A 12,816-nucleotide genomic window follows, 5' to 3' on the forward strand; every position below is an offset into this window, starting at 1 on the left:
AAGTGATGTGGTCCTTTTACATGCAAAACAAATTCCACCTAGGAATGGGAACCAGGGCACTATGTACACGCTCCACCCAGCTTGCTAATAGCCATGTTCTCTTGTGGACCTGCCCCATCCAACATGCCCTGGGCAGGAATTTTCCAAACAGCTACAAACCAGTGCATACCTTGTTAACACCACGTACCCCACACCCACATTCTCTTGCCTGATCCAACATGTACCCCTTAGCAGGAGTCCACCCAAAGCAGAGCCACAAGCGGGGCAGTGTGTAAGCCACCTCAACGGGTCAGCAGCCCACCAGAGTGACTCCTGCCCAGGGGAAGGGCGAAGACAACCATACAACAGTTTAACTGCAGCCTTAGCAGTGGGCTGGGGGCAGATATCTGGTCTGACTGCAGGCCTCACACTCCAGTGAAAGATTTTCAGGGGACAACACAGGGAAAGTGCCCCGAAGTTTGGTGCTAATGCATTTCTGGCAAACACTTGCTCTGACTCAACTCAACCCCAGGGTGTCCCCAGACTGGCCCACTAACAACACAGGGACCAAGCCCTGCTCAGAGCAGGCAAAGAGAACCATTGCAGACATTTGGACCAAAGGCAAAGGTGGCTCAACCACAAGAGTAGGGCACACACAACACATGTAGGAGATACCCCAAAAGTGCCGGGTTCTGGTAAACGGGGGATATTGCACTATGGGGTACCAAAGAACCTCTTCTTCATAAGGCTACTACTTGCAAGAGGAGACGTAGCGGACTTTCCTAACACTTAGAAACAGACACAGAGAGTTAGAGAGAATGAGGAGACAGAGGAATATGTCCTAAATGAAAGAACAGGACAAAATTGCAGTAAGAGAGCAAAACAGAGATAAGTAATATGCCTGATAGGGAATTTAATATAATGGTCATAAAGATACTCACTGGACTTGAGAAAAGATTGAAGGACCTCAGTGAGACCCTCAATAAAGAGATAGAAAAAATGAAAAAGAACCAATTAGAGGGATGCCTGGGTGACTCAGTCATTAAGCATCTGCCTTTGTCTCTAAACCCGGCATCAGCATCGGCATCGGGCTGCCTGCTCAGCGGGAGCCTGCTTCTTCCTCTGCCTGCTACTCCCCTGGTCATGCTTGCTCTCTCTCTCTCCCTCTCTCTGTCAAATAAATAAATAGAACCTTAAAAAAAGAGAGAGAGAGAACCAATCAGAGATGAAGAACTCAATAACTGATATTTACAATACACAAGATGGAAGAGCTAGTAGATTAGAAGAAGCAGAACAGAATAGAGGACAGAATAATGGAAAACAAGCCAAATGGGAGAAAGAAAAAGAATAATAAAAAATGAAAACAGATTAAGGGAACTCAGAGACACCACCATGCATAATAGCATTTGCATTATAGGGATCCCAGAAGGAGAAGAAAGAGAAAAGCAGGCAGAAAATGTATTTGAAGAAATTATAGCTGAAAACTTCCTGAATCAGGGCAAGGAAACAGACATCCAGATCCAGGAGGCACTGAGAGCCCCCAACAAAATTAACCCAAGGAGGTCCACGCCAAGACACATAGCAATTAAAATGGCAAAAAAATGGTAATAAATAGAGAATTTTAAAAGCAGCAAGAAAAAAAGAAAACAGTTATGTAAAAGGGAAACCCCATAAGGTTATAGTTGAGTTTTCAACAGAAACTTTGCAGACCAGAAGGAAGTGGAATGATATATTCAAAATGCTGAAAGAAAAAAAACCCCTGCAACCAAGAATCTCTATACAGCAAGGCTATCATTCAGAATAGAAGGAGATAAAGAGTTTCCCAGACACACAAAAGTTAAAGGAATTCATGACCACTAAGCCAACCTTATAAGAAATGTTAAAGGGGATTCTTTGAGTGGAAAGGAGAGATGATAAGTAGGGGGGAGAAAAGTAGGAAGCATGAAAGCAGTAAAATTAAGTATATCTACAAAATTCAGTCAAGAAATTCACAAAATAAAAGGATCTAAAGTATGGCATCATATACCCAAAACATGGTGGGGACAGGAGTAAAAGTTTAGTGCTTTTGATGAGGTTGTGGGATATAGGTGAGGTTCAGTGGGGTGGAGTCCGGAGCCAACGACCAAGAAAGAATTCTTGAGACGCCTTTGGTGCAAAATTGGTGGTTTATTAAAGCACGGGGACAGGACCCGTGGGCAGAAAGAGCTGCTGCCCCGGGGTTGTGAGGGGTGGCTGATTGTATACCATGGGGTTGGGGCAGGTAAGGAAAAAGGGAGGTTGAGAAAGTACTTTCATATGTTAAAGAAGACTCGAAGGACACTGGAGGCCTTGCTATTGTCAAGTTAAGGTTGTTGACCATCTAGAAGGTGTTAACAGTAAAGTAATTGGAAGCTTCCAGGGAGAATGTTACTTTCCTCCTATCACATGTCCTTGTCAATGGGCTGCAGGTTTAAAAGAAGTTCCATTTTATTTACATGTCCTTCTGCCTCAGCCTCCCTCAATTTTATGGAGAGAATTGGTAATGTTAGGGCTCCAGGAAACCAAATTATGGGTCTCTGGAAGTTAGGCTATTGATAAGAAAGCTTCTTCCTTGTAAATCACTAGGACATGGGTAAACTGAGGGAGACTCAGGTCTTGCAGGATTGCGATCTCTGTTAGTTAACCATTTGTTTTTCTTTTCCTTAGCTTTTGGGCAGCCAGGGGTGCCTGAGGAATGCCACGCACATCCCATGGGTGGGGGGGGGGTGTTGCCGGGTGTCAGCCTCTGCCCCGTCCTCAGCTTGCCCTCTGTTCCCTCATCACTTTTAGAATGGGTTCAAACTTAAGCAACCATCAACTTAATATAGACTGCTATATGCATAAGATGCTATACTTAAATCTAATGGTAACCACAAATTAAGAACTGGCAATAGACATGCAAAAAATAGAGAAAGGAATCCAAGTACGTCACTAAAGAAATCCAACAAACTGCGAGAGAAGAGAGTAAGAGAAGAAAGCAACAGAGAGGAACTAGAAAAACAACCACAAAACAAGTACCAAAATAGCAATAAGTACATACCTACCAATAATTACTTTGAATGTAAATGGACTCAATGCTCATTGAAAGATATAGGGTGATGGAATGGATGAAAAAGCAAAGCCCATTATATGCTGCCTACGAGGGTGCCTGGGTGGCTCAGTCTGTTGAGCACCTGCCTTTGGCTCAGGTCATGATCCCAGGGTCCTGGGATCGAGTCCCACATCAGGCTCCCTGCTCAGCAAGGAGTATGCTTCTCCTTCTCTCTCTGTCCCTTCTCCCTGCTCATGCTCTCTCTCTCTTGCTCACTCTCTCTCTCTCAAATAAGTAAATAAATAAAATATTTTTAAACATACATGCTGCTTACTAGAGACTTATTTCAGACCTAAAGACACCTGCAGATTGAAAGTGAAGGGATGGAAAAGCATTTAACATGCAAACAGAAGTGAAAAGAAAGCCAAGGTAGCAATACTTATGCCAGACAAAATAGACTTTAAAATGACTGTAATGAGACAAAGAAGGACACTATGTAATCATAAAGGGAACAATCCAACAAGAGGACAACAATTATAGGGGGAGGAGTTAAGATGGCGGAAGAGTAGGAGACCCTAATTTCATCTGGTCCCTGGAATTCAGCCAGAGAGTTATCAAATCTTTCCGAATACCTGTGAAATTAACTGGAGAAAAAAATTTGCCGCAATTCTACAATTCTGCACGGTAGGAGTTGCAGAGATATAAATCTGAAACAATATATCAGAAGATAAACCACGGGGGGAGGGAGCCTTCATAAGCCAGGTTCTAGAAAGTATTATAAGCAGCATGCAAAATCCAACTTTTAGAAGTTTGCCTGAAAGGTGCTCAGGGGGCGATGTGGGGTGGAATCCCAGGTGGGATAGTGTGATCTCCGGATCCCTGGGGTCACAAAAAGAATGGGGGTGCCTGAGTGCTCAGAGTCCCCAAGCGTCAGAGCGGGGAAGCCATCTGCAAACAGTGAACCTAGGCACCAACTTTCCACTCCGTGTTGCCATAAACTGCTAACCGAGGCAGTGTGGGGTGACTGCTCTCCAAGCAGAAGCCCAGCAAGAGGCAGCACTGCAGCGAAACCCCCCTCCCTCTTCTGGGAGGAAGAGCACAGGTGTGGGCCACAGGAGTCTGCAGGGTTTGGACACTAGAAGCAGGATGTGTGACTGAAATAGAAGCGCTGGGTCACAGGCTAGGTGAACACAGAGTGCTGACGGAAGCCAGGGAGATAAGAGTGATTGACTGCTTTTCGGTGAGGGCTCACTGGAGAGTGGGGGCTGCAGATCGGGGTGCCACCATTTTCATCCCCCACCCCCCCAACTGGTGCTGAAAGCCTTCAGGGAGCAAAACAGCCACATAGTGCGATCTGAGGGAGTCACTTACACTGAGCCTGGCATCCTGGCAAGGGGTGTGCAGTTCCACCCTGGGAAAGATACCTGCGAATCAGCGCAACAGGTCCCTCCCCCAGAAGACCAGCAGAAACATCAGCTAATATCAAATTTACTGATCAAAGAGATTTGCAAAACTTCAGCTCTTGGGGAAAACAGTATATAGCATTCATGGTTTTTTTCTTATTATTTTTTAGTCTTTCAGTTTTATGTTTTTTCCTTTTCAGCTATTTTCTTATTTTATCAATTCTTTTTTAAGTCTTTTTTTAAATTTTCATTTTTACATTTACATTTTATATATATTTTTTTCATTTTTGGCTCCCTTACATTGTATTTAATTTTATTTTTGTGTAAGTTTTTCTTGTTCTCCTATTTTGGGATCTAGTTTCTTCTAACAAACAGACCAAAATACACCCAGAATCTAGTTTATTGTTCTGTTCTACTTCTTGTTTGATTTCTCTCTCTCTCTCTCTCTTTTTTTTTTTGGGGGGGGGTTTCTGTTTCTTCTGATTTGTTTAGTGTATATTTTTCCGGTGTCTTGTTGTTATTTTTGTATTTTCTCTCTCTTTCATCTCTTCTTTTCTGGACATAATGATGAGATGGAAAAATTCACCCCAAAAGAGAGAACAGGAAGCAGTACTCACTGCCAGGGATTCAATCAATATGGATACAAGTAAGATGTAGGAATTAGAATTCAAAACAATGATTATAAAATACTAGCTGGGCTTGAAAAAAGCATAGAAGACACTAGAGAATCCATTACTGGAGAAAGAAAAGATTTAAAATATAATCAGGTTGAAATCAAAAGGCTATTACTGAGATGCAATAAAAAATGGAGGCTTTAACTGCTAGGATAGCAGAAGACAGAGTCAGTGATATAGAAGACAAAATGATGGAGAATAAGGAAGTAGAGAAAAAGAGAGATAAAAAAACTACTGGATCACGAAGGGAGGATTCAAGAGATCAGCGATACCATAATCAGTGAAACGATATTAGAATAATTTGGGTCCCAGAAGAAGGAAGAGAGAAAGAAGTTTTTTTTTTTTTTAAAGATTTTATTTACTTATTTGACAGATAGAGAGACAGTGAGAGAGGGAACACAAGCAGGGGGAGTGGGAGAGGGAGAAGCAGGTTTCCTACTGAGAAGGAAGCCAGACGCAGGGCTCGATCCTAGGACCCTGAGCTCATGACCTGAGCCGAAGACAGATGCTCAACAACTGAGCCATTCAGGTGCCCCAAGAGAGAGAAGGTTTATTTGAACAAATTACAGCTGAGAACTTCCCTAATCTGGGGAAGGAAACAGGCATTCAAGTCCAGGAGGCACAGAGAACCCTCCTCAAAATCAACAAAAATAGGCCACACCTCAACATATAATAGTGAAGCTTGCAAATTTCAGAGATAAAGAGAAAATCCTGAAGGCAGCTCGGGACAAGAGCTATAACCTATAAAGGTAGAAACATTAGGCTGGCAGCAGACCTGTCCACAGAGACCTGGCAGGCCAGAATTGACTGGCATGATATATTCAGGGTGCTAAATGAGAAAAATATGCAGCCAAGATACTTTATTCAGCAAGGCTGCCATTCAGAATGAAAGGAGAGATAAAGAGCTTCCAGGACAAACAGAAACCAAAAGAATTTGTGATCACTAAACCAGCCATGCAAGAAATATTAAGGGGAGGGGGCATCTGGGTGGCTCAGTCTGGTCAAGCGTCTGCCTTCAGCTCAGGTCATGACCCCAAGTTCCTGAGATCGAGACCCGCATGGGGCTCCCTGCTCAGCAGGGAACCTGCTTCTCCCTCACCTTCTGCCCCTCCCCCCACTCATGCTTTCTCTTGTGTGCTCTCTCTCAAATAAATAAATAAATAAATAAGATCTTAAAAAAAAAGAAATATTAAAGGGGATCCTTTGAGTGAAGAGAGAGTCCAAAAGTAACAAAGACCAGAAAGGAACAGAAATAATATACAGACACAGTGACTTTACAGGAAATACAATGGCACTAATTTGCTATCTTTCAATAATTACTCTGAATGTAAATGGACTAAATGCTCCAATCAGAAGACACATGGTATCAGACTGGATAAAAACACAAGACCCATCGATATGCTGTCTAGAAGAGACTCATTTTAGACCAAAAGACACCTCCAGATTGAAAGTGAGGGGGTGGACAACCATTTATCACACTAATGGACATCAAAAGAAAGCTGGGGTGGCAATCCTTATATCAGACAAATTAGATTTTAGACCAAAGACTGTAATAAGAGATGAAGAAGGACCCTATATCATAATAAAAGGGTCTATCCAATAAGAAGATCTAACAATTGTAGATATTTATTCCTCTAACTTGGGAGCAGCCAATTATATAAACCAATTAATAACAAAATTAAGGAAACACATTGATAACAATCCAATAATAGCAGGGGACTTTAACACCCCACTCACAGCAATGGACAGATCACCTAAGCAGAAGATCAACAAGGCAACAAGGGCTTTGAATGACACACTGGACAAGATGGACCTCATAGATATATTCAGAGCATTTCATCCTGAAGCAATAGAACACACATTCTTCTCGAGTGCACATGGAACATTCTCCAGAACAGATCATATACTGGGTCACGAATCAGGTCTCAACTGGTACCAAAAGACTGGAATTATTCTCTGCATATTTTTAGACCACAGTGCTTTAAAACTGAAACTCAGTCACAAGAGAAAATTTGGAAGGAATACAAATACATGGAGGCTAAAGAGCATCCTACTAAAGAACGAATGTGTCAACCAGGAAATTAAAGAATTTAAACAATCCATGGAAACAAATGAAAACACAACTCCTCAGAACCTTTGGGATGCAGCGAAGGTGGTCCTAAGAGGGAAGTATATTGCAATACAAACCTTTCTCAAGAAACAAGAAAAGTCTCAAATACACAACCTAACAAAGGAGCTGGAGAAAGAATAGCAAATAAAGCCTAAATCCAGCAGGAGAGGAGAAATAATAAAGATTAGAGCAGAAATCAATGAAATAGAAACCAAAAGAACAGTAGAACAGATCAACAAAACTAGGAGATGGTTCTTTGAGAGAATTAATAAGATCAATAAACACCTAACAAGACTTATCAAAAATAAAAGAGAAAGGACCCAAAGAAATAAAATCATAAATGAAAGAGGAGAGATTACAACCAACACCGAAGATATACAAACAATTGTAAGAACATATTTTGAGCAACTACATGCCAACAAATTAGGCAATCTGGAAGAAACAGATGCATTCCTAGGAACATATAAACTACCAAAACTGAAACAGGAAGAAATAGAAAACCAGAACAGACCCATAACCAGCAAAGAAATTGAAGCAGTAATTAGAAATCTCCCAACAAACAAGAGTCCAGGACCAGATTGCCTCCCAGCAGAATTCTACCAAACATTTAAAGAAGAATTAATACTTATTCTTCTGAAGCTGTTTCAAAAAATAGAAATCAAAGGAAAACTTTCAAACTCATTTTATGAGGCCAGCATTACTTCGATCCCCAAACCAAAGACCCCACCAAAAAGGAGAATTACAGACCAACATCTCTGAAGAACATGGATGCAAAAATTCTCACCAAGATACTAGAGGGAGCATACCTCAATATCATAAGACATGATACATCACATCAACAAGAGAAAGGATAAAAACCAGATGATTGTTTCAATAGATGCAGAAAAAGCGTTTGACAAAGTACAACAACCATTCATGATAAAAACCCTCAACAAAGCAGGTTTAGAGGGAACATACCTCAACATAATAAAGGCATATATGAAAAATCCACAGCTAATACCATCCTCAATGGGCAAAATCTGACAGCTTTTCCTCTGTGGTCAGGAATAAGACAGGGATGTCCACTTTCACGACTTGTATTCAACATAGTACTAGAAGTCCCAGCCTCAGCAATCAAACAATGGAAAGAAATAAGAGGCACCCAAATTGACAAGGAAGAAGTAAAACTTTTACTATTTGCAGATGACATGATACTATATACATAGAAAACCTGAAAGACTTCACCAAAAACTACTAGAACTGATAAATGAGTTCAATAAAGTTGCAGGCTACAAAATCAGTATACAGAAGTACATTGCATTTCTATACACTAATAATGAAGTAGCAGAAAGAGAAACTAAGAAAACAACCCTATTTAAAATTGCACCCAAAATAATAAAATATTTTGGAATGAACTTAACCAAGGAGGTGAGAGACCTATACTCTGCAAACTATAAAACACTGATGAGAGAAATTGAAGAGGACACAAACAAATGGGAAGATATTCCATGCTCATGAGTTAGAAGAACAAATATTGATAAAATGTCCATACTACCGAAAGCAATCTACAGATTGAATGCAATCCCTATCAAAATACCAACAGCATTTTCCACCAAACTAGGACAAACAATCCTAAAATTTGTATGGAACCACAAAAGACCCTGAATAGTCAAAGCGATCTTGAAAAAGAACAAAACTGGAGGCATCACAATCCCGGATTTCAAGAGATACTACAAACTTCAGTAATCAAAACAGTATGGTCCTGGCACAAAAACAGACACATATATCAGTGGAACAGAATAAAGAGCCCAAAAACAAACCCATGATTTGTTTATATGGTCAATTAATATTCTATAAAGGAGGCAAGAATACACAATGGGAAAAAGATCGTTTCTTCAACAAATGGTGCTGGGAAAACTGGACAGCTACACGGAAAAGAATGAAACTGGACCACTTTCTTACACCATTCACAAAAATAAATTCAAAATGGATTAAAGACCTAAATGTGAGACCTCAAACCATGAAAATCCTAGAAGAGAGCACAGGCAGTAATGTCCCTGACATCGGCTGTCACATTTTTCTAGATATGTCTCCTGGGGCAAGGGAAACAAAAGCAAAAATAAACTATTGGAACACCAAAATAAAAAGCTTCTGCACAGCAAAGGAAACAATCAACAAATCTGAAAGACAATCTACTTAATGGAAGAAGATATTTGCAAATAACATAGCCAATAAGGGGCCAGTATCCAAAATAAATAAAGAACAATTCAACACCCAAACTCACAAATAATCCAAGTAAAAATGGGTAAAAGACATATGTATGGCCAAGAGACATAGGATGGGGCGCCTGGGTGGCACAGCAGTTAAACGTCTGCCTTCGGCTCAGGGCGTGATCCCGGCGTTACGGGATCGAGCCCCACATCAGGCTCCTCCGCTATGAGCCTGCTTCTTCCTCTCCCACTCCCCCTGCTTGTGTTCCCTCTCTCGCTGGCTGTCTCTATCTCTATCAAATAAATAAATAAAATCTTAAAAAAAAAAAAAGAGAGAGACATAGGAAAAGACGCTCAACATCACTAATTACAGGGAAATGTAAATCAAAAGCATAATGAAATATCACCTCACACCTGTCAGAATGACTAAAATCAACAACATGAGAAACAACAGGTGTTGGCGAGACTGTGGAGAAAGAGGAACCCTCGTGCACTGTTGATGCGAATGCAAACTGGTGCAGCCACTGTGGAAGACCGTATGGCGCTTCCTCAAAAGATTAAAAATAGAACTATCCTATGATTCAGTAATTCCACTACTGGGTATGTACCCAAAGAATACAGAAACACTAATTCAAAAAGATATATGCACCCCTACGTTTATGGTAGCATTATTTACAATAGCCAAATAATGGAAGTAGCCCAAGTGTCTAACAACAGATGAAGGGATAAAGAAGACGTGGTAAATATATACGATGGATATTACTCCGCCATAAAAAAAAGAATGAAATCTTGCCATTTGCAACAATGTGGATGGAGCTAGAGAGTATTATGCTAAATGAAATAAGTCAGTCAGAGAAAGGCAAATACTATATGAATTCACTCACATGTGGAATTGAAGAAACAAAACAAATGAACAAAAAAAGAGACAAACCCAGAAATAGACTCTTAACTATAGAGAACAAGTGATGGTTACCAGGAGAGAGATGGGTGGAGGGAGGGGTGAAACAGGTGATGGCGATTAGAGTACACTTATCATGATGAGAACTGGGTAATGTATAGAATGGTTGAACTGCTCTATTGTACACCTGAAACTAACATAACACTGTATGTTAACCATACTGGAATTAAAATTTTAAAAAGAACTACTTTTCTGAGGGGATAAATCTGCCCAGGAACTTAGGAACAGGATAAGACCTTAGCCCTAGGAACAATCTCCAGAGTGTGGCAAGCACCATGATTTCAAAACTAGGCTTATGGGGAGAAGGTCGTAAGTAGACTGACATAGGATATTTCTAAAGGTTGGTTCTAGCTTCCCTTTATGTTTGTTTATGTCTGCTTTCGCTGATTCTGGGAGCTTCACAGCACCATTCCGATATATTCCCTTTCTGCTAAGGTTAACCAGAGTTAAGTGTTTGTTGTTTGTAACTCATAACACTGACCGGTGTACTACAGTGACATCTTTTGTCATTATTTTAAGACAAATTAAAACTTTAATGTAGTTCATTTTTTAAGTCTATCCAATAGCCAGGGACTAAAGAAAGATAATACTCATTGTTGAAAAGGATGTGAAGAGTTAGGTGCTGATGGGTTTTAACCTGGAACACTGTTTAAGGATTGGAAGTTTGGAGAGAAGGATTCTGGAAGATGATGGTGGTGACATAGCTTTTTTCCCCTGTTTTTTCTTTAAAAAAAATTTTTTTTAAGATGTCATTTTTTTAAGTAATCTCTACACCCAATATCGGGCTGGAATCACAACCCTGAGATCGAGAGTCCCATGCTTCACTGACTCAGCCAGCCAGGTGTCCCCTGTTTTTTAATTGTTATAAAAAGCACATAAAATTCTAAGCATTTGAAGTCTGCGGTATTAAGTACAGTCACATTGCAACGCACCATTATCCGTCTCCAGAATTCTTTTCATCCTGCAAAACTGAAACTCTATGACCACCAGACAGTAACTCCCCATTCTCCCCTCCCCCAGACCCTAGCAACCACCCTTATACTTTTTGTCTCTATGATATTAACTACTCTGGGTATTTCATATAAGTGAAATCATATATTTGTCTTTTTTTCTAGCCAGAAAAAAGGATAAGATAATGGGGGGCAGGCTTTTTAATCTCTCTGGATCCCCAATTAAAAACAAAGCAACTGGGGTCAAACCCAAAACCCAAGGACAGTATTTATAAAAACTAGGTGCTATGAACTGTTTGCCCCCCAATTTATACATTGAACCCTAAACTTCAATATGACATTATCTGGAGATAGAGCTTTTAGGAAGTAATTAAAGTTAAACGAAGTCATGAGTCCCTAATACAATAAGCTGGGTGGCCTTATAAGAGAGAGAGATCTCTCTCCTTCTCTCTCTCTCCATGAACATACACAAGTGAAAGGCCAGGTGAGGACACCGCAGCCATCTACAAACCAGAAAGTGAGTCCTCCTAGAAACCAAATCCTGCTAGACTTTGATCTTGGACTTTCCAGAACTGTGAGAGATACATTTCTATTGTATAAGCTACTCAGTCTGTGGTATTTTTTCATGGCAGCATTACGAGAATTATATACGAGGTGATGGTATTTCCATGAACTCCAAAATACAAGCTGGTGAGGACAAACTGTTGGTAACTGCAAACTCGCAGGGTATTAGCATCTGTGCAGAAAGAAGCAGAAGGAAGTAAGGAGGCATGTCACAGATCTGAGAATAGGAATTCGTATAAATAGTCAACAGATAGGCACTGAAAAGCCTAACCATTTTGACAACAGCGGCTGAAACGAAGGTTTTTTCGTCCATTCCAACGGTGGCTAAAGGCAAAGGGTCCGCTTTAGGTCTGAAGGGACTGGAGCAGTCTAGTCAGTATGGACCCTAAAACTACGTGACAGGGCTTCCTTCCAAGTAGGGCCTCACACGTGGGAAGAGAAGGCAGCGGGGATGACATGCAAATTCAAGAGGCGGGCACACAAGGGTGAGGCGTGGAGGGCTTTTCAAAAACCACACTAACCAACTCGGCCTCAGTTACAGGCCAGGTGGAGCCAGTGAAAGCTCCTGAGCTGGACAGCAGAGTGAGGAGGTAGCTAGGTGGGGAAGATGAAGGAACCGAGAAGACAACCTGTCCCTGGGTCCTGCTTCTGTTCCCCTCACCGTCCACCAGGGCCACGGGGTTTAGAGAAAACCACAGGAGCTTGAACCTTGTCCCCCTGGATGGCTTCATGACCCTGGACAAGTTCCAGAAATGACAGTCGTCTCCCAGGCTCACGTGAGGAGCAAAGGAAACAGTGCAGCAGACAGCTGGTGCACGGAAACATGCAAGCAAACGCCCTCGGTCGAGGGAAGGGCCCTCTCCCTCCGCTGCGGTTCCCGGCTGGGGGCAGACTTGGAGCGACTTAGCCGGGGCTCCGGCCCCCGCCGCTCGCTCACCGC

At 41.4% G+C, this 12,816-nt stretch overlaps 1 long non-coding RNA gene across 2 annotated transcripts in view; it reads right to left on the minus strand.

The window, feature by feature from the left end:
• LOC103678995 overlaps positions 1–12,816 on the minus strand; it is a 47,389-nt gene that overhangs the window by 33,784 nt on the left and 789 nt on the right. The window lies entirely within an intron of this gene.

This window comes from Ursus maritimus, unplaced genomic scaffold (assembly GCF_017311325.1).
Source record: "Ursus maritimus isolate PB19 unplaced genomic scaffold, ASM1731132v1 scaffold_27, whole genome shotgun sequence".
Taxonomy (NCBI): domain Eukaryota; kingdom Metazoa; phylum Chordata; class Mammalia; order Carnivora; family Ursidae; genus Ursus; species Ursus maritimus.